Source organism: Lissotriton vulgaris, chromosome 3_1, assembly GCF_964263255.1.
Source record: "Lissotriton vulgaris chromosome 3_1, aLisVul1.2, whole genome shotgun sequence".
NCBI classification, from domain to species: domain Eukaryota; kingdom Metazoa; phylum Chordata; class Amphibia; order Caudata; family Salamandridae; genus Lissotriton; species Lissotriton vulgaris.
The window spans coordinates 67181324-67204190 of record NC_141689.1 but is presented as its reverse complement, the minus strand read 5'-3'; the positions used below and the strand labels follow the sequence as shown (position 1 = coordinate 67204190).

At 48.7% G+C, this 22867-nt stretch overlaps 1 long non-coding RNA gene across 1 annotated transcript in view; it reads right to left on the bottom strand.

Annotated features, from left to right (window-relative positions):
- Positions 1 to 22867, bottom strand: part of LOC147725977 (uncharacterized) — a 72879-nt gene continuing 50012 nt past the window's right edge. The window contains exon 2 of the long non-coding RNA XR_015309405.1: positions 1 to 1513. This is a non-coding gene — a long non-coding RNA (uncharacterized LOC147725977). The remainder of the gene's footprint in view (positions 1514 to 22867) is intronic.

Sequence of the window (22867 nt, the reverse complement as noted above, 5' to 3'; positions counted from 1 at the left end):
TTGCCATTTAATAAGTTTATTCAAACATATTCATGAAAACTTAGGCTTTGGAACTTTATTAAACAAGTATTAGAAAAATGTCATTAAAGAAAAGTTTATTCAGCATTTATAAAGAGAGCTTGATTCAAGAATTATTATTCATTAACAGAAATAAGTGAAAAAGAGCATTTCCAAACCCTAACTAATTCCCTGTCTCTACCCTCATCGCCTGAAAACAGTCTTTTAAAAGTCTCCTTTCCTTACGTGCATTCGTCGTTCAGCAGAACATGACCCTCTGGAATCAAGAAGCGTAGAAAAAGTCTGCTCCTTGAGCAAATTCTTATACCCTAAAACTAAGGCTAAACTAACTATTTTCAAATTCCAACAGCTGAATTCTGGCTCCCCATTGGCTGAACCACCTCATCCCACAGTAAATTGTGACATCTTCCACCTCAGGTCCGGGCTTTTACACAAAGCCATTGTTCATGCACAGAGTCCTGGCAGCACTACCTTAGGCTGTTCCATTTTGTAGCAAAGATGTTAATGAAATGCACAAAAGTACCGCGACTCACATCCTGGCCTTGAGCCTGTCCGTTCTGAGCTTCCCATAGCACAATAGCAAACCTCTTCACTGGGTCGCCTTTGGCAGTTCTTTTCAAAGCTTTCACAATAAAAGTTTATAGGCTTCTCATCTTTTTCAAATTAAGTTTTCTCGTGTGGCTTTACATCAGCAGGCCTCTTTTCAAAAAGCGTCAATTTTCTGCGCCACTTTTGTTTGCTTCACTTTTTCAGAATGCATTATTTTTCTGCAGCCAACTCTATGCTTCTTTTGAAAAACTATTATTTAAACAAACACAAAACCTCAATTAATTAAAGAATTGACATTTGTTCTGTTACCCACCCCCTTTGCTAAATGTTAACCCATTAATTATGTTACCTAGCAAAAGCACATTTAAGCAGCATATATTACCTTTGATATACCAATCCGATCTGGAACTGCATTTGTCACAGAAAAGACAAGACGGAAGCACATTTAAAAGCACATGCTATTATTTTTGACAGCAGCCGTTAGTATATGACAGACAATAGACAATAATTATTGTATTTCTTTTGCATTTTGCACAAATAAGCATAATGTTAGTCCCATGTGTTGATGTTGTACAGTTTATTCTAGGTTGATTTAATAACATGCAGCAAAACATATTAGTTTTATTAAACATTATGGAAGTCTGACTTCACAAGCCTGAACAAAATATTGTTCATTAACCCGCTCCATCACCACATAAATGGCATCAGAGGAATGAAGAGTTCTTGTTGGGTGATAAGGAGGCGGCCTGTTGGTAAGATACACCGGGCCAGACTGGTAGTAGACTCTATGGGCCAGAAGACCTTCAAACTGTATCGTCTCCTTAATCGGTAACCAATGCAGCTCCTCCGGGTGATTATGGATACGACCATCTGGGAACCTTCACTAGAAGCCATGCAGTGGTATTTTGGACCAACTGAAGTTCTTCAGCAGGTAAGCCGTAAGGCCCTAGTAAAGAGAGGCAATGAGAGTATTAAGGACTAGGTTCTGAGGCTCATATGGTAGTAGGTGCAAACATTTCTGTTTTGATTATAAAAGTCCAAAGCATGTGCACACTGTGCCTGTCACAGGGAGTGGGTGGGGTGAGGTATGGGGGAGAGGGGTGGGGAATGGAAACCAGCAAAGTTATCCGATTCCATTCCAAGATTCCGCACTATGGAGGCCGGGACATGACTGGACCAGTATTCACCATCCCTGACAAAGGGAGGGAGCCAAAAAGGAGAATCTCAATTATTACTGAACCACATTCACTGGAAAATAGCCGTCAAACAAATCTAATAGGCGCGTTCCTGCCCAAAGTAAGAAGAACCTGCATATCGTCTGTATAGTACTCCACCAATGTTGCAAGGGGGGTGGTGATAATATTACAAAGTGTAGGGCAAAGGGCAGAGCCGTGCTGTACACTCTATGTCAAAGCTTTGGGATCAGAGGTAAACTGAGCCATCCAGACCGTTTGGATACAGCCAAGCAAAAAGGAACGAAATCAGGCCTGTCTACATCCACCCACTCCAATGCCTTCCAGACCGCACAAGAGCATGGAATGAGACACCGTATCAAAAGCAGCCGATAGATCCAAGAGGATGAATGCAACTTGCTCGCCTGATCTCCCACTAACTTAATTGTATCTGTGACTTCAATAGTGGTGGCTCCTCCACTAACGTGGAGGAGCTTCTCCTCACTGCTTTATGCAGTGTAAAGAAAGGAAAAATAAAATGATAACTTGAGGTTATCATTTAATTTTTTCCTGTAGCTTCGTCTTTGTGGGATGGGGCTGTTCCCAGAGCAGGGGGTGGGGGGGGGGGGGGGGGTGAGTGGTTTGCACACCCTATGTGAGCATAAGTGATTGTCCGGCCCTCTCGGGCTGGCCAAACAGTCATACGCACACAGCATGTTCTTCGTGCAGGCTGCTTTATAGCCTGTGTGTAGAACATGCCCAACCCTCCAACCCCTAGCTGAGCGCTGTGTCACGTTTCTCAGACCAATCACCACACTGCATTGCAGCGTGGTGATTGGCTGTGGGGCGCGTGGGAGCCCTGGTGCTTCCTGTTTCCCCCAAGAAACCAGCAAGAGGACAAAGGAGAGGTGGCGGGAGATACATTTTTGTATTCTTTTACTCGATTTAAACAGTTCCAGACTGAACAGAGCAATTTAATAATGAGTTTAGACTGGGATTTATGGCCGAGACTCATCTGTAGGATGCAAGGTGGGCAAGGGTGATCACGTGAGCTTCATGTACATCCTGCAGGGCCTGTTCAGTCTCATCTAAGGTAAAAGGGTGAATTTCAACATAGAACAGGACATAGTCTTAGGAGGGCCGGTGCTATCAAAAGTGTCATAAGGGGGAGGAGCCAAGATGGCGTTCAGGTCGGACGCGTAGTCCCTCGGCTCCGAGGACCATCACCTCCTTCGTAACTATCCTGCCGGTGATCCTATACCGAGACTGCGCACCGCGGAAGCAGGCGGGCTCCGACGACCTGTGCCGGAATCCTGAGGCTCGCGCTACACCGCAAATGGGAGAACCGTCCGACTGCAGTTTGCGGCCTGTAGCAGCTCCGAGGCCGGGACCTTGAGTGGATGTCGAGACCGGCTGCCAGGCGCACAACATCGGACTTCAGCGATTGCTGTGACCCGGTCGGAACTTTTTGTCGTGAAACGGCTAAGCCTGCACCACTCGCCCCGCTGGACCACAGGTACAGAGATGAGTGTGCCTGTTGATTTGATCGTTTACATCGATCGTCTGTATGACCCCGGACTGTTGGCTGCCCAGTGACTGCTTGTGTACTCCCCCCCCCCGCTAATGGCGGGCGGCTCCCGATCTCCCCGCTCTCTTGCCATCGGATGGGGCGGCATCTCGAAGAGACAACGTTTGTGGTCACATCTCGGCTCTGCCTGCCGTTCCTTGCCACTCAGTGAACTTATGCCCCTTTGTGCTTAGCCTGGCCTGATTCGTAGCGTCTCTACTAAAGACTATGGAGGGCGTATTGGATTGCAGCATTGAGGTGCCTATGATGCAGTGTGATCGCGGAAGTATGGAGCAGCGGGCCTTGCTGGGAAGGGAAAATGGAGGTGTTCAGGGCTATGGTGCATTATTGGCAGCAGTTGTTTCCCTTCACCACGATATGGTGTATTCTACTCGAGCTCTGGCCAGCAAGGTGGACGACATAGTGTGCGCACTGGGATGCTTCAAAATGGCTGACTCTCAGCTTCACAGTGACACTCCTTCCTCCATGTCCGCCGGCTACAAAATGGCTGCCACATGCGATGGAGATGATTTTGATACCCCAAGCCCCGAGATGCCTCACGCTGTAGATGGTGTTTGCCCGGGATGGCGTACAATCAGCGATTCACGACCGCGACAGGAGTGCTCTCCCCATGTCCTGCCCCCCGTTCCCCGGGGTTCGCTCCAGAAAGGGCTGAACACTGAGACTTTCTTCCCTGGCCCGGCTACGCCTTATAACATGGGAACTTTGTGTTTTGAGTCCTTCCTGGGATCACTGGATCTGCTTGTACCTGGAGCAATTCAATGCTTGTACCACACTGGCTCTTTTGATTTACTGTTCACGTTTCCCTGGGTTGCCATGGTTCGCCGTGGTGGAAAAGAGAAAACGGGTCAAGGATGAACGCTTCTTCTCATGGAGGTTTCTTTGTTGCTGACCTGGGCGTGTGGGTGGTGTGCTGCTGCCTTTGATTGCGCGGTGTGCTGATTTTGTGCTTCCAAATTGCTTTGATCATAATGTTTAACATCACCGGACTTTATATCTTGGTGCTATTACCAGACTTACGGGAGGGTGCAGCCGAGGGACGGGTGATGGGCTCCTCCCCACCTTTCTTTATTTAATGGGAGTTATAGATTGGGACCCTTTTCTTACTCTCTATATTTCGGGACCCCTTTTGTGGGGCGACAGGCACACTGCTAGGGGGGGGGGTAGGCTGTAGCCAGCTGCAGGGGTGCATGGTGGGGGGCGGGTGGGGGGGGTTTGTTTATTTCTTTTTGGTTCTATGGGCCTTCTTTTCTTCTTTCTTTTCTGGGTTTAGACGTTTCTCTTATTTGTGGTAAGCAGCGATTCTGGCAATTTATTACATTGTGTATTTGTCTATCCTGATTCTACGAGGCCGGAACTAACTCGTTGTTCTGTGATATCCTGATCCTGTCTATCCTTCAGAGAAAACTTTGAAAATTATACCTCAGTGCCTCTGTAATAGATCCTTTACGCATTCTTGTGGTGAAATGTACTGTATTTGCGAGCCATCGGGCTCCTTGTTGGGATGTATATGTGAATTTCTATCAATAAAGGTCTTCCAAAATTTTTTTTTTTTAAAGTGTCATAAGGGGCAGGGCAGTTAAGAGTTTCAGAAACGCCCTGGATTTTATTCTCAAAAATATCCGATAATTACTTACATAAATTGCGGGAGGCCTCTAACAGCTGGGAGAAGGCAACAGGATGAGAACATTTTTACACTATTTTATGCAGCTCTTTTACATCATACCTGATGGGTTTGATTGGAGAAGGAGGTTTGAGCTTTTAAAGGCACTGTGATAGTCATTCAAAGCCTTTTCTTAGGTCACGCCTAGCATTGCAGTGCATGTGCAGCTTGCTTTGCGAGGCATGCTGTTTTAGGGTATTTTTTAGAAGTGGTGTGGAAGCCCTGCCCATATTTTTCATTGGCTATCGTCATCGTCCATGGTACATGCTGGCTTCCGATTGATAATGAGGCTTCTTAGTCCCTCCTTGTTACCGCCCTGTCTCCTTTTGGGACCATCCATCACGACTGGATTGTTTAGTTATGGCGTTATACTGCCTCCTTCAATTAGTCTGTAAGCACTTTTTTTTTGTCTTCGCGCAATGGGGACAGCTTGCTTAGGTCATGCCTGAGCCAGCGCTGCTCTGTTTAGTGTCCTGTTCTTGCTGCCCTCCTGTTGTCCGTGTCCTTTTGTTCCTGCTGTCCCGCAGCTCGTGGGCCATGGACATGCTTTTGGTGACCGCTGTTCACAGCCCTCTCTGCTCTGCACCATATTGCAGTGCCTCCTTCAGTGCCGCAATGGCAAGCTCCCGGGTCTCCAGGTGCACTCACCTAGCCGCTCCAGTGCACGCCCCACCAGCTCACCTGGCCCTGACGAGGTCGCCATGTCCTGCCCCGGTGGATTTCTGCTCCCTTTCCTGGCCTACTTAGGTATCCCGGCCCCCGCAGCTCACATTCGTGCAGATCTCACAGCGCAGGCGGCTGCATGGCTCTGGAGCGCTTTCCCTGGATGCCTCTGGTGGCTCCGGTGGGAGGGAGGAGAGGCCTCCACCGGACTGGTGTCCTCTTCTTGTGTTTATCCCGAGCGCCACGCTTTGCTTAAGCACGACACCCGCATTTGTAGGTATACCATACTTCAGCGCAAAAGCTCCGTCCTTCGGGTATCATCCCTCCCACCACTTACAACAGGCTGAAGTTAGCTAACGCACACCTCTTCCCGCACTGCCGGATTAAGGAGATAACATACTGGGAAAATTATAAAATAAGTAGCAGGATTGCAAATGGTGACTGCACCAGGAGATTGCTACGCTATAGATGCAAGCTGCTTGCTGATGGAGAGTACTGGTGGTCCCAAGGCACGTGCCTCCAACCTGAGCCAGCACCTCTCCTTTTGTTGTCACCCAGCAAGGGAAATTTCTGTGAGCATCACATTGACGCTGCTGATGCAGGCAAACAAGACATCTCTCCATAGTTACTGCACTCCCGCGTGGACACCGCATACTGCACACTTTGCACACCAGGGAGCATTGCAGATACGCTGCTACTTTTTGGGTTCAACATAGTGTGCAGGCTCTGCAGCTTATGCCACATACTGCACATCAGAGGCAGCACCCCAGGGATGTGTGTAGCATTCAAGGCCTGCGCCCGCACTCTTTGCCAAGTCTTGCTTGGTTCTGTGCAGTGTAGTCATGACAGATGCCTCCTAATTGATATTGGTCTTGTGCCGGCCAAGTGATAGCCAGGTCACGTGCAACACTTTCAGCAATTACTGGCTCTTGTAAAAGAACCCTCTACCTGCAGGTGTTTGCCGACCCGCACCCTTAACGGGAAGAGAGAAATTGCTGGTTGAAGAATTTAAACTTCTCTTGGCTAAAAAGACCAGGTGCATAAAACGGAAGTGCTCAGAAATGTATGTCTGCTTCTATTCCCTCTCTTGTCCAACAAGAGTTAAGAGTTTCCTTACAAAACCTGACCAGAGTAGGCGTTCTAAATGGCTTTTTTGCTGTAGTAAAGTGCATTAATATAACATTCTTCAACGATATTTGCGATGTCGCACTCAAAAGTGCTTTCCAGGACTGTGAATTATTTATTCACTAGCTGCAGCCTGTTGCTTCTCTGAAAGATCCAAACGCCAAGAAGCGTATGGGTAGCTGCATTGATTTGCTTTATTTTAACTACATAGCCGTTTAAATTGTATAGTAATGCAGGAAGGGGGGTTCATGGAGGAACGGTGGGAAAGGAGAGAATGACGGAAAAAGGCCTAAGAAGGAAGGCACAGAAGGGATTGCTTATAGAATAAACACAGCAAACAGCTTTTACAATCAAATATGGCATTGTAAATGACAATTCCTTTTATGTATGTGTTAAGAAAACCTGCAAAGTGACTGTTTACAGGCACCGCCTGCAGGTTCTCAAAACACATGAATAAAAGGCAGTGTCATTTATGTCAGTAGCTCAAACTCTCACAAATGCGAGACCTATTGCATTGCAAATGCTGGTTTCTTTTTATAATGGGCTTTGTCCGAGTGGAGATGCTCCTCTCGCCAGGCTCTTTCTAGTTTCTTCCAATATTTGAGTATAGCCCGGAGTTTGTCATCAAACCAAGGTGCAGAGGAGTCTGCTTGTATGAGAGGCGGATTTCTGAACTTGAATAGGCGCACCGAGTTTTCCGTTTGCAACCGTCAAGAATGAACGGCTTGAGAATCCACCTCAATGTCTCCACTCAGCCTCGGCATAGTTTCATAGAGGATGGACCCTACGTCAGAACTTGACTTTAGACCAATTCATGTAGGGAACGTGCGGAGTAGGCCTCCTGCTGGGCGGGGCAGAGACACAGATGAATGTAAATTCTGATTTTATCAGGAGATACTACCAAGATTCTCAAAAATTTACTCTAGATGACAAAGTACTGTCAATTTCAACCTGCCAGTCTGTCAATGTTGGGGGCAGTCTGAGTTTAAGGGGGTGGGAGCGTACTGCCAACTTACAAAATAACTTCACTGTGTGAGGAGAGGGTGGGGCCTTGGTGGGGCGGGGACTAGTGCTGAGAGGTATCTAAGAAGCACTCTGCCCCTTAACAAGCCCCCCCCCCCAAACAAAGGGTCATTGAGGCTGTTGCCAATGTCCGGGGGTGTTTGAACACCTGTAATTAACATCGGCTACTTACAGCCTCCAAAAATGAGCTGGTAACCACTGTTGACAGTGGTTTTCATCTCGTTTTTCCTGCCGCTGTGATTTCAGCTCCTCACTGGGTGACAGTCTGAAAGGAACCAAAATCGCGTGAAGACAGTGGCACCGTGTGAGTTGGCAGGTGAGTGAGTGGGTCATCCACAAGGGGGTGCACTCTGACTCCCTGCAGGAGGGTGTGAGAGTGGGGAATTTCCCACTGTCTCATCCGTCTTCCTGAGCAGCACCCATGTGGGGTTCACTTAATGCCACTACCTATTTGGTGCACGGCCCATGCACGTACTTATAGCCTGTTAGCCCCAGCATGGGTAATGCAGCACTGGGTTCGGTGCTTAATTTGAGCTGGTAGTTTCCGGAGCTCTGCACTGGCACTTAATTGTCAACACTGGCGCTTGTGACAGTCTGTTACCAAATCTCTATGCCTTACTTATTTATTTATATTTAAACGTATTATGCGCAACAGCTACCCACAGTGGGTACAAACCTCTCAAACAGCACCATGAATCAGCTGAAGCGGCATGAAGATCATTGGAAAAGTATGGTTTTCAATTTTTTCCTAAAGCAGAAAAGGTTAGTTTCTGATTTCAGAGTGATGGGTAGCGCGTTCCAGTATTTGGGGCCTAGATGGGAAAAAGACCGACCCCCCCCCCCCCCCATCCTTACAAGCTTGAATCTTGGGACAACAAAGTCGCAGTTGGCAGAGGATCTTAATGTGCGACTGGGCTTGTAGGGTTGGACCAGACTCTGCAAGTATTTTGGGGCCGAACCCTGCTTGATTTTAAAAAGATAACACTGGGTTTTGAATTTAATACGGCTGGGGATCCTAAGCCAGTATAGATCGTGCAGGGCCTGTGTGCCGATGATCTCCTCGGGATGTTACAGAGAAGTAGGGCCGACGAATTTTGGACAACCTGGAGTTTGTTAATGGTAGCCGTGTCGGCACCGAGATAGAGGACATTTCCATAGTCCAGGCGAGATGTTACTAACGCCTGGACAACGGTTCTCCTGGTGGCATGAGGCAGCATCCATAACATTTTCTGGAGCCATCGCAAGGTGGCAAATCAAATGGCGGCCACCTTTGTGGCCTGCTGTCTCATGGAGAGTTTGTCGTCTATAAGAAATCCGAGGTTGCGAACCACAGAGGTTGGCTGGGGAAGGGGTCCCATGTCACTGGGCCAATGTTGGGGGGCTCCATAGATCTTTATGCTTCCCTAAGATGAGAATCTGTTTTGTCACCGTTTAGTTTGAGGAGATGCCTCTGCATCCACTCGGCTATACGTGACCATCCAGTTTTCAGAATCGATACACTGCTGCGCTCGCTGCTGGAAAGGGAGAAAACAATTTGGGTGTCATCGGCGTATGAAAAAATAGTCAGCCCAGCGTCCTCCGCGATGGTGGCCAGGGGTCTCACATAGATGTTGAACAACAAAGGGCTGAGTATGGACCCCTGCGGAACGCCGTGCGCCTATGAACATGTGGCAGATGTGGCTTTAGTGGAAAAGACTTGGAAAGTGTGCTCACTAAGAAAGGAGGCAATCCAGGCCAGAGCTGGACCGTCCACTCCTAGGGACCGGAGAGAATTCAAAAGGATGGAATGGGACACGGTATCGAACGCCGCGCTCAGATCTAAAAGGATGAGTGCAGATGTTTCCCCGCGGTCGATACCGTGTCGTAGACTCTCCGTCGCCCCGAGTAGAGCGGTCTCTGTGGAGTAATGCGCACGAAAACCAGACTGGGAAGGGTGTAAGAATCCCGAGCTTTCCACAAGATGGTTTAATTGAGTGTTAACATGCCTTTCCAGCACTTTAGAGAGAACGGGCAACAGGGATATAGGTCTGAAATTGGCAAGATTAGACACATCCGCTCCTGCTTTTTTTAGGAGAAGAACAACCATTGCGTGCTTCCAATCCTGGAGTACATTAGACTCTATTAATTATGCATTTAAGAGTCTTGTGAGAACCCGCCGAGGTTCAAGATCCAATAGTTTGAGAATTTTCGCAGGTACAGGGTCACGAGGAGAGCCAGATCTTACACTGCTTTGGCAGGAGAAGAACGAGGTGTCATCGAACAATTACCAGTATGTAACCTTCGCCGTTGGAAGGGGCTGTTCGATCCCTGCAACCTGTCCCGATTGGTGTTCCTTTACAGTCAGGGGAGCGCTCATAGTCGTATATGCGCTCAACCTTGGCAATGAAAAATATCGCAATAGAGTTACACTGGGCTTCCTCCAAAGCTGGAGGTGTCGGGATAGTGTCCGCTCCTGTCAATTTTTTGACAACGGAAAAGAGTACGTGGGCAATTCTGAGCTTGCGTCACTGTACTCGCGGTATAGGCAGCTCTTGCGATTTTACATTGTGAGTGGTATTCTTTTAAAGCCTCTTTGTAGACAGTCTTCCATGAGACCGAATAGGAGTGCCTCCATTTCCTTTCTAAGGCCTTGCATTTGGTTCGTAAGGCCTTCAGGTCAGCAGAAAACCAAGGTGCCGGGAGACGGTGGGACCTAAAATGTTTCGAAGTGGGCGGAAGGAGGGTGGTTACAGCATTAGTAAGCCAGTGGGAGACAGCGGTATTCAATTTCATGACTGAAACCTCATAGCCCTCAGGGCAGGTATTCAAAAGGTGCTGGTTCAACTTAATAATATCAAGTTTACCCCACCGGTATATTGATTCACCCTTATCGCGGCCACTGTTTACCAAGTTTTTAGTGTAGGGTAAAGAGAAGTGGACTGCGAAATGGTCGGACCACTCCAGAGGGCGGGCACTCTGAGAACAATCAAAAGGAAGATTAGAAAGAATGGGGTCCAGTTGATGTCCAGCAGAGTGAGTGGGTCCAGAATTAAGCAGTGAAAGGTTGAGAGCCTCCAGATCAGATAAAAAGCGTTTGCTGGTAGTGCAAAGTTGATCTTCTAGATGCAAATTGAGATCACCAAGAATGGTAAAATTTGGTGCCCTAAGAAGTAGAAGAGCTATGGTCTCAGCGAGTGAAGATATCCAGGTGAGAGCATTGCCAGGAGGGCAATAGAACAAGAGAGGCCCGATAAAGTAAATTGGGGGTTAATTACTAGTTTAAAAAGAGCGGTTTCGCTTCCGGACAGGGGAAGAACTTCAAGCTTACAAATATAAGTAGACTTGAAAATTATGGCAATACCCCCTCCTTTTCCGGAGTCTCTGTCCAATCTCGCCATTACGTAGTTGTTAGGGACAGCAATGGCGATGGCAGGACCACAGCTATTCTGAAGCCAAGTTTCAGTAAGAAACAACACGTCGGGCTGCTCTTCGACAATAAGGTCGTAGATATGATGTTTGTGTTTCAGGAGGGATCTGCAATTAATACTCCAGAACTGGAGTGTAGAGCAGTTGAAATGTGCTTTAATTCTCCTCCGTCTACCACAAGTGCGAACCCGGCGCATAGCCTTACAGTTGGACATTCTGCCAGTACGAAAACTACAGCCGGCGCATTCAAAATTATGAGTCAGGAGGGAGCAGACAGTACAGTTAGTATGTGTAGTAGGGCGTAGGGATTCTAAGACCTCACCAGTGTAAGAGTGGCTACCACAGGAACTAGAAATAGGAGTCATGGTCCCTGGGCTCGTTCTGGCGCAGACGGGCTGAACTCTGGCGTAACTCCGGCGGAAGTTCGGCGATCCCGCTGCGCGTATCCGCTGTGCGTTTGAGTGACCTCCTTTTATAGAGGTCTAGCGTCCTTGTGACGTCTAGACCGTCAAGCAAAGTGGGGCCATCAGGCGTGCTACTCACCCAAGATGGCCGCCGATATTGACTACCAGGAGAAGGGCGCGCAAAATGCGGTGCTCTACAATTATTGTGCAAGTAAGTGGACGTCGATTAAAAGCTGGGGTAAATAACACAATATAAATTAAATAGCAAACAGATTTTTAAAAATGCGATTGCGCGTGAAAACGGCGTTTAAACAGCAATTGTAAGCGCAGCGCGCTCTGAGCGATCTTCTGTGGTGCTAATCAGTTGAGTGGTCAGTTAAGCGGTCAGTTAAGTGGCCTTCTCAAACCAGGTTTAAGATTAACGCAGGGCTTTTAGCATGGGACGCGCCTCTGTGTTCTGATGCATTGCTGGTGTTGCTTCAATCCTATGACCAACTCCAGAAATGTGCTACTTTAGCGACAAAAGATGCTTCAGAATATCTGACACATCCATGAACCCTTGCACCATGGAGCACTGTATGGTAAATACAGCGCACCCATGGCGTTGTTAGGGCATTTATGGCAGCCTCAAGTAAACTGATGTGCAGATGCATCAGTTCTCATAAATATGCCCCTTAGTTTAAATTGTGTGCACACTACTAATTCTTGTTCCTGAGTCTGGAGTGCTCTTTTATGGATGTATTGCTCCAAACTCTTGGTTAGGTACTTAAGGGCGGGCAATTGAAGATTATACCTATCATCTTACAGTGAATTCTGGTCTAAGTGAGTACCTAGCATAGCACGAATTGGGCTTCCAACACAGGATTATACTTCCGAACTTTAATATGAGACTGACCCCCATGTCCCTGGAAGACTCTCTCGCTGCTACTTGGGGCTTTAGATCTGCCTCGCCTGCAGACCCCTGTCCTAGAACATGTTGCCACTTGGGGCACATGCCATCAGTCCCCTAGTCCACAAACTCTTGAATGAGACTTTGACTTAAGTAACTGTGTCGCGGGCCTGGAAGCAAGCCAAAACCCTACCCTTGCTGAAAAAGCCCCAGGCCGTATCAGGAGAGCACTCTAACTACAGACCCATTTCTTTTCTTCCTGCCTTTTCTAAGGTATTAGAGAAACATGTCAATTTACAACTCTTTCATTATCTGGAAAGCAATGGCCTTGTATATTCTAGCCAGTCAGGCTTCCAGACCCGTTTCATCAAGGAGACGGTGCTAGTGGAAGTGGATGATTACATCAGGAGTACATTGGATGCCGGCGGGAAGGCATTGCTTATAATGTTAGATCCATCTGCCGCCTTCGCTACGGTACCCCATGCCAATCTGTCTCCAATCTATTGGAATTGGTGGCACAGCTCTTGGCTGGCTTTCCACATTTCTTGAAGATTGAGGTCATGGGGTCTGGATTCATCATTTCTCGTCTGGGTTGTGTGAACTGCTTGTGGGAGTACCTCAGGTGGTCTCCTCCTTATCTCTCTTGCCGAGCCCCTGGGAGCTAAAATAATCTCTTATGCTGATGACACCCAGCTTTTGTTTTCCTTCAGCAGGATGCAGATTTTCCTGGTGAAAAAATGTAAGCCTGTCTGTCAGCTGTCTTCCAGTGGCTATCCTTTCACCAGCTTAAATTCAATGAAGGGAAAGCGGAGCCTCTGTGTTTTTTTGGAGTAAAGGACCCACAAGCTTGGCAGTTTCTGGCCTGCACACACCCCTCCCCCTGAGCGCCATGTGAAGTCTGTGAAGAATTTAGGCATCAAGTGTGATGATCGTCTTTCTTTTGTACCTCCGGTAAATACTGTAGTAGGGACTTGCTTTGGACTCCTATGCATGCTAAGAAAGTTTTTGCACTTTCAATCTTTCACTGCCAGGAAACCGGTGATACAGGTGCTTATAACTTCAAGGCTGGAATATTGCAATGCCTTGTATCTGGTCTTCTGGATGATCTCATTAAAAACTGCAGGTGATCTAGAATACAGCTGCCCACACTCTCTTATGAGTGCTTTTGAGATCCTCAGTGTCTGCTCAACTGCAGGCTTTGCACTGACTTCCTCTAAGACCCTTGTTCTGGTCCATGGTGCCCTTAACCCGGCTGGCGTCTGTTATTTTAGGGCAAGGATTAGTTTCTATGTTCCTTCCAGATGTCTTTGCTCTGCCAATGCTTTTCTGGGCAAAATTCCTAGATTCTGAAGAGGCTAGATCTGGAGGCAGATCTTTTTCTTTGTAGGGCCATCTGCCTGGAATACACTTTCTCCTGAACTTCGGGCCACTTCAGCTACCGCTGTGTTCAGAAAGAAATTAAAGACATGACTTTTAAACTTGGCTTAAATCTGCTTTTTCCCCGGGGAGCATTTATAGAAGTCCAGATCACCAGGACTCTCTCCGGAGTAACAGTGCGCCTTCCAAATGCCCTTCATGTCCTTTCATATCCTGTATCTTTTTGAAGCTGACCAATGAGTTTTCTGGAAGCACTAGCTGTTGCTGTAATCCATCTACCAGTTCACTAAGGTCTCTCACCAGTTGAGTGCTTTGGTTTCATGGATGCAGTTGATAATTGTTCTACTTTGGATGAGGTGGAATAAAGAGTATATCTGTAGTGCTACTTCCTGCTTCTCCTTTCCAAGCCCTCTTCATCTAAGATAAGCCAGAAATTCCTTTCACATTGTTTTGATATAATCCAATAAAGCGTTTTTAACTCGTAAATTCCATTGTGTTGCCTTCAGATTTCCACCTTTAGTCTTGATTCCATTCAAGCTCGCCTTAGTATTTTGTCACTTTTGCCTAGTGTGTGTCAATCAACGGTGGAGCTGCAATGACCTATCAATACTAAAGAGTATAAATACGGTATCCGCATACGTCAAACGTTGCTGGATGACACCATCCAGGACCCTGACCCTGATTAAAGCAAACATCCAGAGACTGTAAAAGGGACCCTCACTTGTGATATATTAGTGGCATGCTTCATCATTGGGACCCTCTCACCCCAAATGATAACACATCTGTGCGGGTTCAACCTGGGTAGGGAGCTCTTCAATCTGTAAGGATCAAATCTATAAAATTATCTAGGGAATGCCCCAAGTGAATACATTTACATTAGGTTATCCTGATACGATTGAAAAACACGGCAGTGCTGATTGATACCTGGGTGGACACTGGGAGCTGTTCATGGCCCTTGTGGTACTAGTCTGGTCTACATGGTTTGGCCTTAGAAATAGCCTGTATGAGTCCGTAGGCCTTCTTCAGGACTGATGTTATCCCCACACAATAAGATCTAAATCCAGTTGTGATTCACAATTTGTAAACTTATAGAGAAATAATGCATAGACATATGCACACCTACGTATGTTGTTGGTCATCTGTAGAACAGGAAAAAACTTTAATTAGTGTGTTATTTCAAATAATAGTATTGCCAGATAGGTGATGAACTGCACTCCTACACGATTGGCAAAAAGAACATCTCAATTTACGTATCTCTTGTATTCCACAGTGAATATCCCTATTTATATAGACCAATACATACATACATGGAAAAGCTGATATTAGTACCTTCTCAAATGCATGTATTTTTGAATTCTTTATCATACCTTTAATACCTATAAAAAATATGTATCTTAGTTGTTTTCATCCTGCTGTTCTCCAGTTGTAGAAGTCAAAATACTCTTGTGTGTGATATGCAGTTTTCCAGTATTGTGTCTTTTATAGGGAATGATTGCTGCAGGGTCTCTGCTCTGATTGGCTGAAGTTTGGGTGTATTACATCAATCTGAATTGGCTACCAACTGCTATTGTTTTCTCAATGCAGTTTAATGCTAATGCTTTGGCATTGCTTTTATTACTGGGGCTCCCACCATGATGACGGGGAAGATTCAAGCATGTGAATCTATAAAAGATATCAATACTGGAGAGCCACAGTGTACAGGTATCTAACTTATTTTTTTGCGAATAAACAGTATAAAGCTAGGTAAATAGGCTGTGGTCAGCAATTAGGAAAAACAAAACATGCTCCCCAACAACAGGTATGTTTGAAGAAGACAGATCACAACTTGTTGGGACGGATATGTCCCCTACTTGGTTTACAGTCGAGCTCATCTATCCTGAGTGACTGTGTGTATCTGGTATCCAGTTTGCTTAGGTCGAGACTTCTTATATATACTTTAGTATATACTTATATGTGTATGTACTGTGTGGGCTCTGTAGATCACCCCTAGGACTTGTCTACTTCCTCTTATAAACTAGCTTTTCTGTTCCACTGCCTCTATTTAACTGTCTTGATAGAAAACGACCAATAGAGGTCAGTAAAATACCAGAATTGCTTTAGCATTCTCTAGATTCCAGTCCATAGAAATTGTCTGCCACGAGCACCCGTAGACAGTAATATGTTTTTCAAATCTTGTATTTTCAGTGATATGACCACCGGAAACCCTGATTTTATATTCAAAACAGAGCTTTGGACTATACCGTTTCCAACTGATATGCAATATTTCTCTCGATGTGTTCCCATACCTGGTGTGTCACACAGTTTGGTGCTTACTTTCCATCATGTTAAAGAACAGTAGATGCTTCAGCACCCAGGATAATGTACTGCACAGCTAAATACATATAAGGTCCCAAAGGCGAGACCAATTGCATTGCAAATCCTTGTTTATTTTGACCCTAGCCTCACACTCATCCAGTAAGTGTACATTGACCTAGGCCTGTTCCTTGATATGAGTGATGTTTGAGTGGAGGGGTGCACCAAGTGTGCCCTCATTGAACCAAACATGGACTACAGTCTCTGCCATAGTTCTAGCACCCAGAGCTGTGGTGGCACCATGCCATCGTTGTGACCAGCCCGTTTTAGGGCTAACCTTTTGCAAGACACATTGTTAACTTAATGTAGGCTTAGAGCCCAGCTATTACTTACCATGGGTCGACTTTGTCACTCATTTGCTGGTTTCTTATTCGTCCGATTCCATGGGCTTTCTTTCCTCTTCCGGTGTTTGTCCCTCCCCTGAAGCATGCACCTATTCCTGGTCCCACCCGCTGCTCCCTTATCAGGTGCAACTTTCTTTTTTTAGGTAAATACTCTAAAGGGTGCATGTTTTTTCCAGCTGTCTTGCTCATGTACTTTGTGTCTCTTTCTTGCCCATGTTGCTCTATCCCCCGCCCTCCCCCTGTTACCACTCTTGCTTCTTCTCCATCCGCTAACCTTCTGTTGACATTCTTGCTTCCCCAACTCACATGTCTTTGGGCTTCCCCCAACCCTACTCATCCCCCCCTCTATTTTTTTGTGTGCATCCCCATGCCCACCTGCCTTCCCTCTGCTGTTCGTATGCTTTCCCTCCCACTTGCCGTGTTCTGTGAACTTCCCACTCTATCCTTTCTGTTGGCTATGATCCTTCCCGTCTGCCCTCTCTCCGATGGCTGTGTGCTTCCCTGCCTGCCCACCTTGTGTTGTCTTTGTGTTTCTCTATTCCCTGCCTGCCCACCTTGTGTTGTCTGTGTGCTTCCCTGCCTGCCCACCTTGTGTTGTCTGTGTGTTTCTCTATTCCCTGTCTGCCCACCTTGTGTTGTCTGTGTGCTTCCCTGCCTGCCCACCTTGTGTTGTCTGTGTGCTTCCCCAACCCCCTCAGTTCTCCATGTCGTTCCCCATCCCTGTTCGCCCTCTTGTCTGTATGCTTCCGTAACCTTGCCCGCCCTCTCTTGTCTGTGTGCTTAACCATTATTGTCTCGCCTTTACTTCACCGTCCCCACCTGCATGCTCTCCTGCCCTCTCACTTCGTGTTGCCTCAACCACCACCCATGCCCCAGCCCAGCCCATTAAAAAGAAGTGCCTTAGTGCTATATCAAAACAGTGCAGTTTGTGTAATGCTTTGTTTACTAATCCATGTAAGATTGGTAAATAAATAGAAAAAAAATTCTCTTCTGATGTGCTAGGCTCATGCATACGTGTTGGTACATGCTTTTTTTTAACATTATTTTCAGAAATACTACACAGCACACTTTATTTTGAAGCTGTCTTTTGATTTGACTCATTTGCTGAGTGCAGACCCTCCTTTCCAGGTGTTTTTGTAGGTCTCGCGACCTACAATGCGCGCAAGCGCATTGAGGGAACGAGAATTCAAGTGGCCAAAATCCTCTTCAAACCACGAGCTTTCAGCCGCGGTTTTCTTTAAGTTCACGTTAATCACGTGATTAAACATGCACGCGCATCGGCAGCATTTCTCCTGCAGGCTCGCAAAAGGCTCTCCTCCCTCCCCGCATCAATCACCCTCCCACAGGCTTCCCCAGCGCTGCCCGGCCCCCTGCTTCACAGCCAGGCCATCTGTTCCCTGCCAGACCTCTCACACCTCCGTCACAGCATGCCTGTGTACTTCAAAGGCTTATCACTTCACACGGCCGGCCGCAGGCCGTGCAACCAGAGCACTTCAGTTGGTGCGCAGCCCCCCTCCCAGCACTGCCTTGTTACTCTCGGCAGCCGTGAGTCCCTAAACACTTTTTATATTTAATTACCAGCAGCAGCATTTCTCCTGCGCCAGGCCACATCAAAGGCTCTGTGCCACTTTCACCCACACAGCAACACTTACAGACATGTAACGCCACTCACACCCACGCAAGCCCACTATCATCCACGCAACACCACACTCACCCACGCAAAGCCACTCACCCAAGCAACACCACTCACACACGCAACGCAACTCATCCACGCAACGCCACTCATCCACGCAACGCCACTCATCCACGCAACGCCACTCATCCACGCAACGCCACTCATCCACGCAACGCCACTCATCCACGCAACGCCACTCATCCACGCAACACCACTCACCCACGCAACGCCACTCACTCACTCACGCAGTGCCACTCACACCCACGCAGTGCCACTTTCACCCACACAGCACCACTTTCAGACACGCAACGCCACTCACACCCACGCAAGCCCACTGTCACCCACGCAATGCCACACTCACCCAAGCAACGCCACTCACCCATGCCACTCACCCAAGCAACGCCACTCACCCACGCCACTCACCCACGCAACGCCACTCACCCACGCAACGCCACTCACCCACGCAACGCCACTCACCCACACAACGCCACTCACCCACGCAGCGCCACTCACCCACGCAGCGCCACTCACCCACGCAGCGCCACTCACCCACGCAGCGCCACTCACCCACGCAGCGCCACTCACCCACGCAGCGCCACTCACCCACGCAGCGCCACTCACCCACGCAGCGCCACTCACCCACGCCACGCCACTCACCCACGCCACGCCACTCACACACGCCACGCCACTCACACACGCCACGCCACTCACACACGCCACGCCACTCACACACGCCACGCCACTCACACACGCAGCGCCACTCACACATGCCACCCCACTCACACACGCCACCCCACTCACACACGCCACCCCACTCACACACGCAACGCCACTCACACACGCAACGCCACTCACACACGCCACCCCACTCAAACACGCCACCCCACTCACACACGCAACGCCACTCACACACGCCACGCCACTCACACACGCCACGCCACGCCACTCACACACTCCACGCCACTCACACACTCCACGCCACGCCACTCACACACGCCACCCCACTCACACACGCAGCGCCACTCACACACGCAGCGCCACTCACACACGCAGCGCCACTCACACACGCAGCGCCACTCACACACGCAGCGCCACTCACACACGCAGCGCCACTCACACACGCAGCGCCACTCACACACGCAGCGCCACTCACACACGCAGCGCCACTCACACACGCAGCGCCACACACGCAGCGCCACACACGCCACGCCACTCACACACGCCACGCCACGCCACTCACACACGCCACGCCACTCACACACGCCACGCCACTCACACACGCCACGCCACTCACACACGCCACGCCACTCACACACGCCACGCCACTCACACACGCCACGCCACTCACACACGCCACGCCACTCACACACGCCACGCCACGCACACACGCCGCGCCACTCACACACGCAGCGCCACTCACACACGCAGCGCCACTCACACACGCAGCGCCACTCACACACGCAGCGCCACTCACACACGCAGCGCCACTCACACACGCAGCGCCACTCACACACGCAGCGCCACTCACACACGCAGCGCCACTCACACACGCAGCGCCACTCACACACGCAGCGCCACACACGCCACGCCACGCCACGTCACACACGCCACGCCACGCCACTCACGCCACGCCACGCCACGCCACTCACGCCACGCCACGCCACTCACACACGCCACGCCACGCCACTCACACACGCCACGCCACGCCACTCACACACGCCACGCCACTCACACACGCCACGCCACTCACACACGCCACGCCACGCCACTCACACACGCCACGCCACTCACACACGCCACGCCACGCCACTCACACACGCCACGCCACTCACACACGCCACGCCACTCACACACGCCACGCCACTCACACACGCCACGCCACTCACACACGCCACGCCACTCACACACGCCACGCCACTCACACACGCCACGCCACTCACACACGCCACGCCACTCACACACGCCACGCCACTCACACACGCCACGCCACTCACACACGCCACGCCACTCACACACGCCACGCCACTCACACACGCCACGCCACTCACGCAATGCCACTCACACACGCAATGCCACTCACACACGCAACGCCACTCACACACGCAACGCCACTCACACACGCAACGCCACTCACACACGCAACGCCACTCACACACGCAACGCCACTCACACACGCAACGCCACTCACACACGCAACGCCACTCACACACGCAACGCCACTCACACACGCAACGCCACTCACTCATGCAACGCCACTCACTCATGCAACGCCACTCACTCATGCAACGCCACTCACTCATGGCCACTCACACACACGCAGTGCCACCTTTACCCACACTGTGCAGTGCACAATAGGTCTCGCAGTAGGAAAGTTGGAGCTATTGGTTTTGTAAATGACAAAGCCCTTTATGTTTTTAAAATGAAAACAAAAATAAAAGGCATTGTTATTTGCAATTGTAATAGCTCCAACTTTCCTACTGCGAGACCTATTGGCAACGCCAGTGCTTGTCTTGTTTTACCGAGTGCCTCTTCTAGTGAGTGCTGAATTTCTTTTATTTGGGAGTGTAAAGCAAGACATGTTCTCATAACGGCTATCTTTCAAGACCAGAGTTCTAATACAATACAAAGCACAACACTTGAGTGTTAGGCAGCTGACAGACTCTGCCAGCACAGAACAACATGCTGCTGGAGAGGAGAGCTTAAAAACCCTTCACTTTTCTGTGCAGGAGCATGAACATATAAATGGAAATGTTTTTCCAATCTGACTGGGCATTCATGCAGTCTCACCCGTCTGACAATGCTGATGCGCAGGCGCACAGCCTACCATCATAATGTCTAAATTGCTCATTCGAGAACAATGGTGGTAGTCTGTCCTTAATTGTAAAAAATAAGTGCCAGTGGCCTCATCAGGATGCCACTGCAACTTGTACCAGCGCAACCAATGACAGTACCAAAACAACTACTAACCATCACATTCTTACAACAGCGTCACAATTCAGACTTTTCCAGGCACCCAACATCATAAGAATGGCCTGTGCGGGAGGACTTAGTCCTTTGTAATGTATATTGAATTAATAAACAACTGTTGTTGTGCTCATTTCTAAATAAGCAGACAGCGCCACCATGTGGCAGACTGTCATGAGTACCTATGTTGACAGTTACCTGCCGGTGCCGACCACCGGAAAACACTGGCTCAAATTAAGCACTGGTGACGCTCCAGGAATCTTTTTTTTTTTTTTGTGTAACTGCCTGTGTTCCAACCCTTGTGAGGTCTCTGACGAGCAAAAGATAATTACACCAAGTGATACTTGCTTTTAAATAGAAGACAACCTGCTCATCATCACAGTTATATTTCCAATCCTTCAACATTTAAGTATGTTTCTAAATTTATGATTCAGTAAAGTTTTATTTTTTGTGATTGCATTTATTTTTTTATTTTTTTATTTTTTAATTTTTGAAAACCTTTATTGGAACCAGAACACACAGCTATTCAGCCTGACATCCCGGAGGCGAGGCAGCAAGAAGAAAGGAGAGAGTTGGTGTCAAACAATTGAAGCATAATCATCGAAGGTTAATTTTATATGATATAAATACAACAACAAGCGCCCGCGGGCGCGAAGTGGCAGTGTGTGTAATGTGACGCAGGGTGTCAGGGATGGGTAGGGAAGAGGCAGAGAAACACGTATCAAGGATGAATAGCAGAATGGGGAAAAAAAGGAGGGGGAAGGTAGCAGGAGAATATAATACAATAGAGCTCAGTTGGCGTCACAGGTTAGGGAGAAGCATTATCATGTTGACTAATTGGCTCAGGCGGTAAGCACACATCCCCCCTATATTCATTCCATGCTCCCCAAATTTTAGTCCAAGTTCGAGGTCTCCCTCTGGCCACATAGACCGTCTTCTCCCTGAACATGCACCAGTCCATGTTGGCCTTCCACTGTATCAACAGGGGGGCTTCGGCCGCACCCCATCTCTGGGCTATGTCCCTCTTAGCTACCATGTTCCCAAGGGTAACCCACCTAGTCTGTGCAACGTTGTGGTCGGAAGGTTCCCATATGTTCAGGAGGCACCGACGGGCCTCCGCCTGGGCAGCCACGCCAGTCACCTCTTCCATAACGCGGTGTACCCTTCTCCAGTAGGAGGCGATCACCGGGCATTCCCAGAGGATGTGTAGAAAAGTGGCAGGAGCCCCACAGCCCCTGCGACAGAGACCATCAGGCGAGAAACCCATGCGCATCAATCGGGGCCCTGTCATATATACCCGGTGCAGGACCTTAAACTGTACGAGGCGAAGACGGGAAGAAATGGCAACCTCCTTAGGAGAGGAAACCGCGCTCTGCCAATCCTCATCGTCCAATTCAAGGCCATCTGCTACCCACTGGTCTCTCAAACTAAGGAGGAGGTCCGTACGTACATTGATCAGCTTTTTATAGGGGAGTGAAATTGCGCTGTCCGGCATGTGTCCATCTAGGATCCTGTCTTCCAGTGGGGAACTTTCGGGAATGGCGCTGTCCGGCGGAGAGGCCGAAAGCAGCGCATGTCGCAGCTGGGCGTAGCGAAAAAACTCCGTCGCGCCCAGCTGGTATTCAGCTCGTAACTGGGGGAAGGTCTTAATCAAGC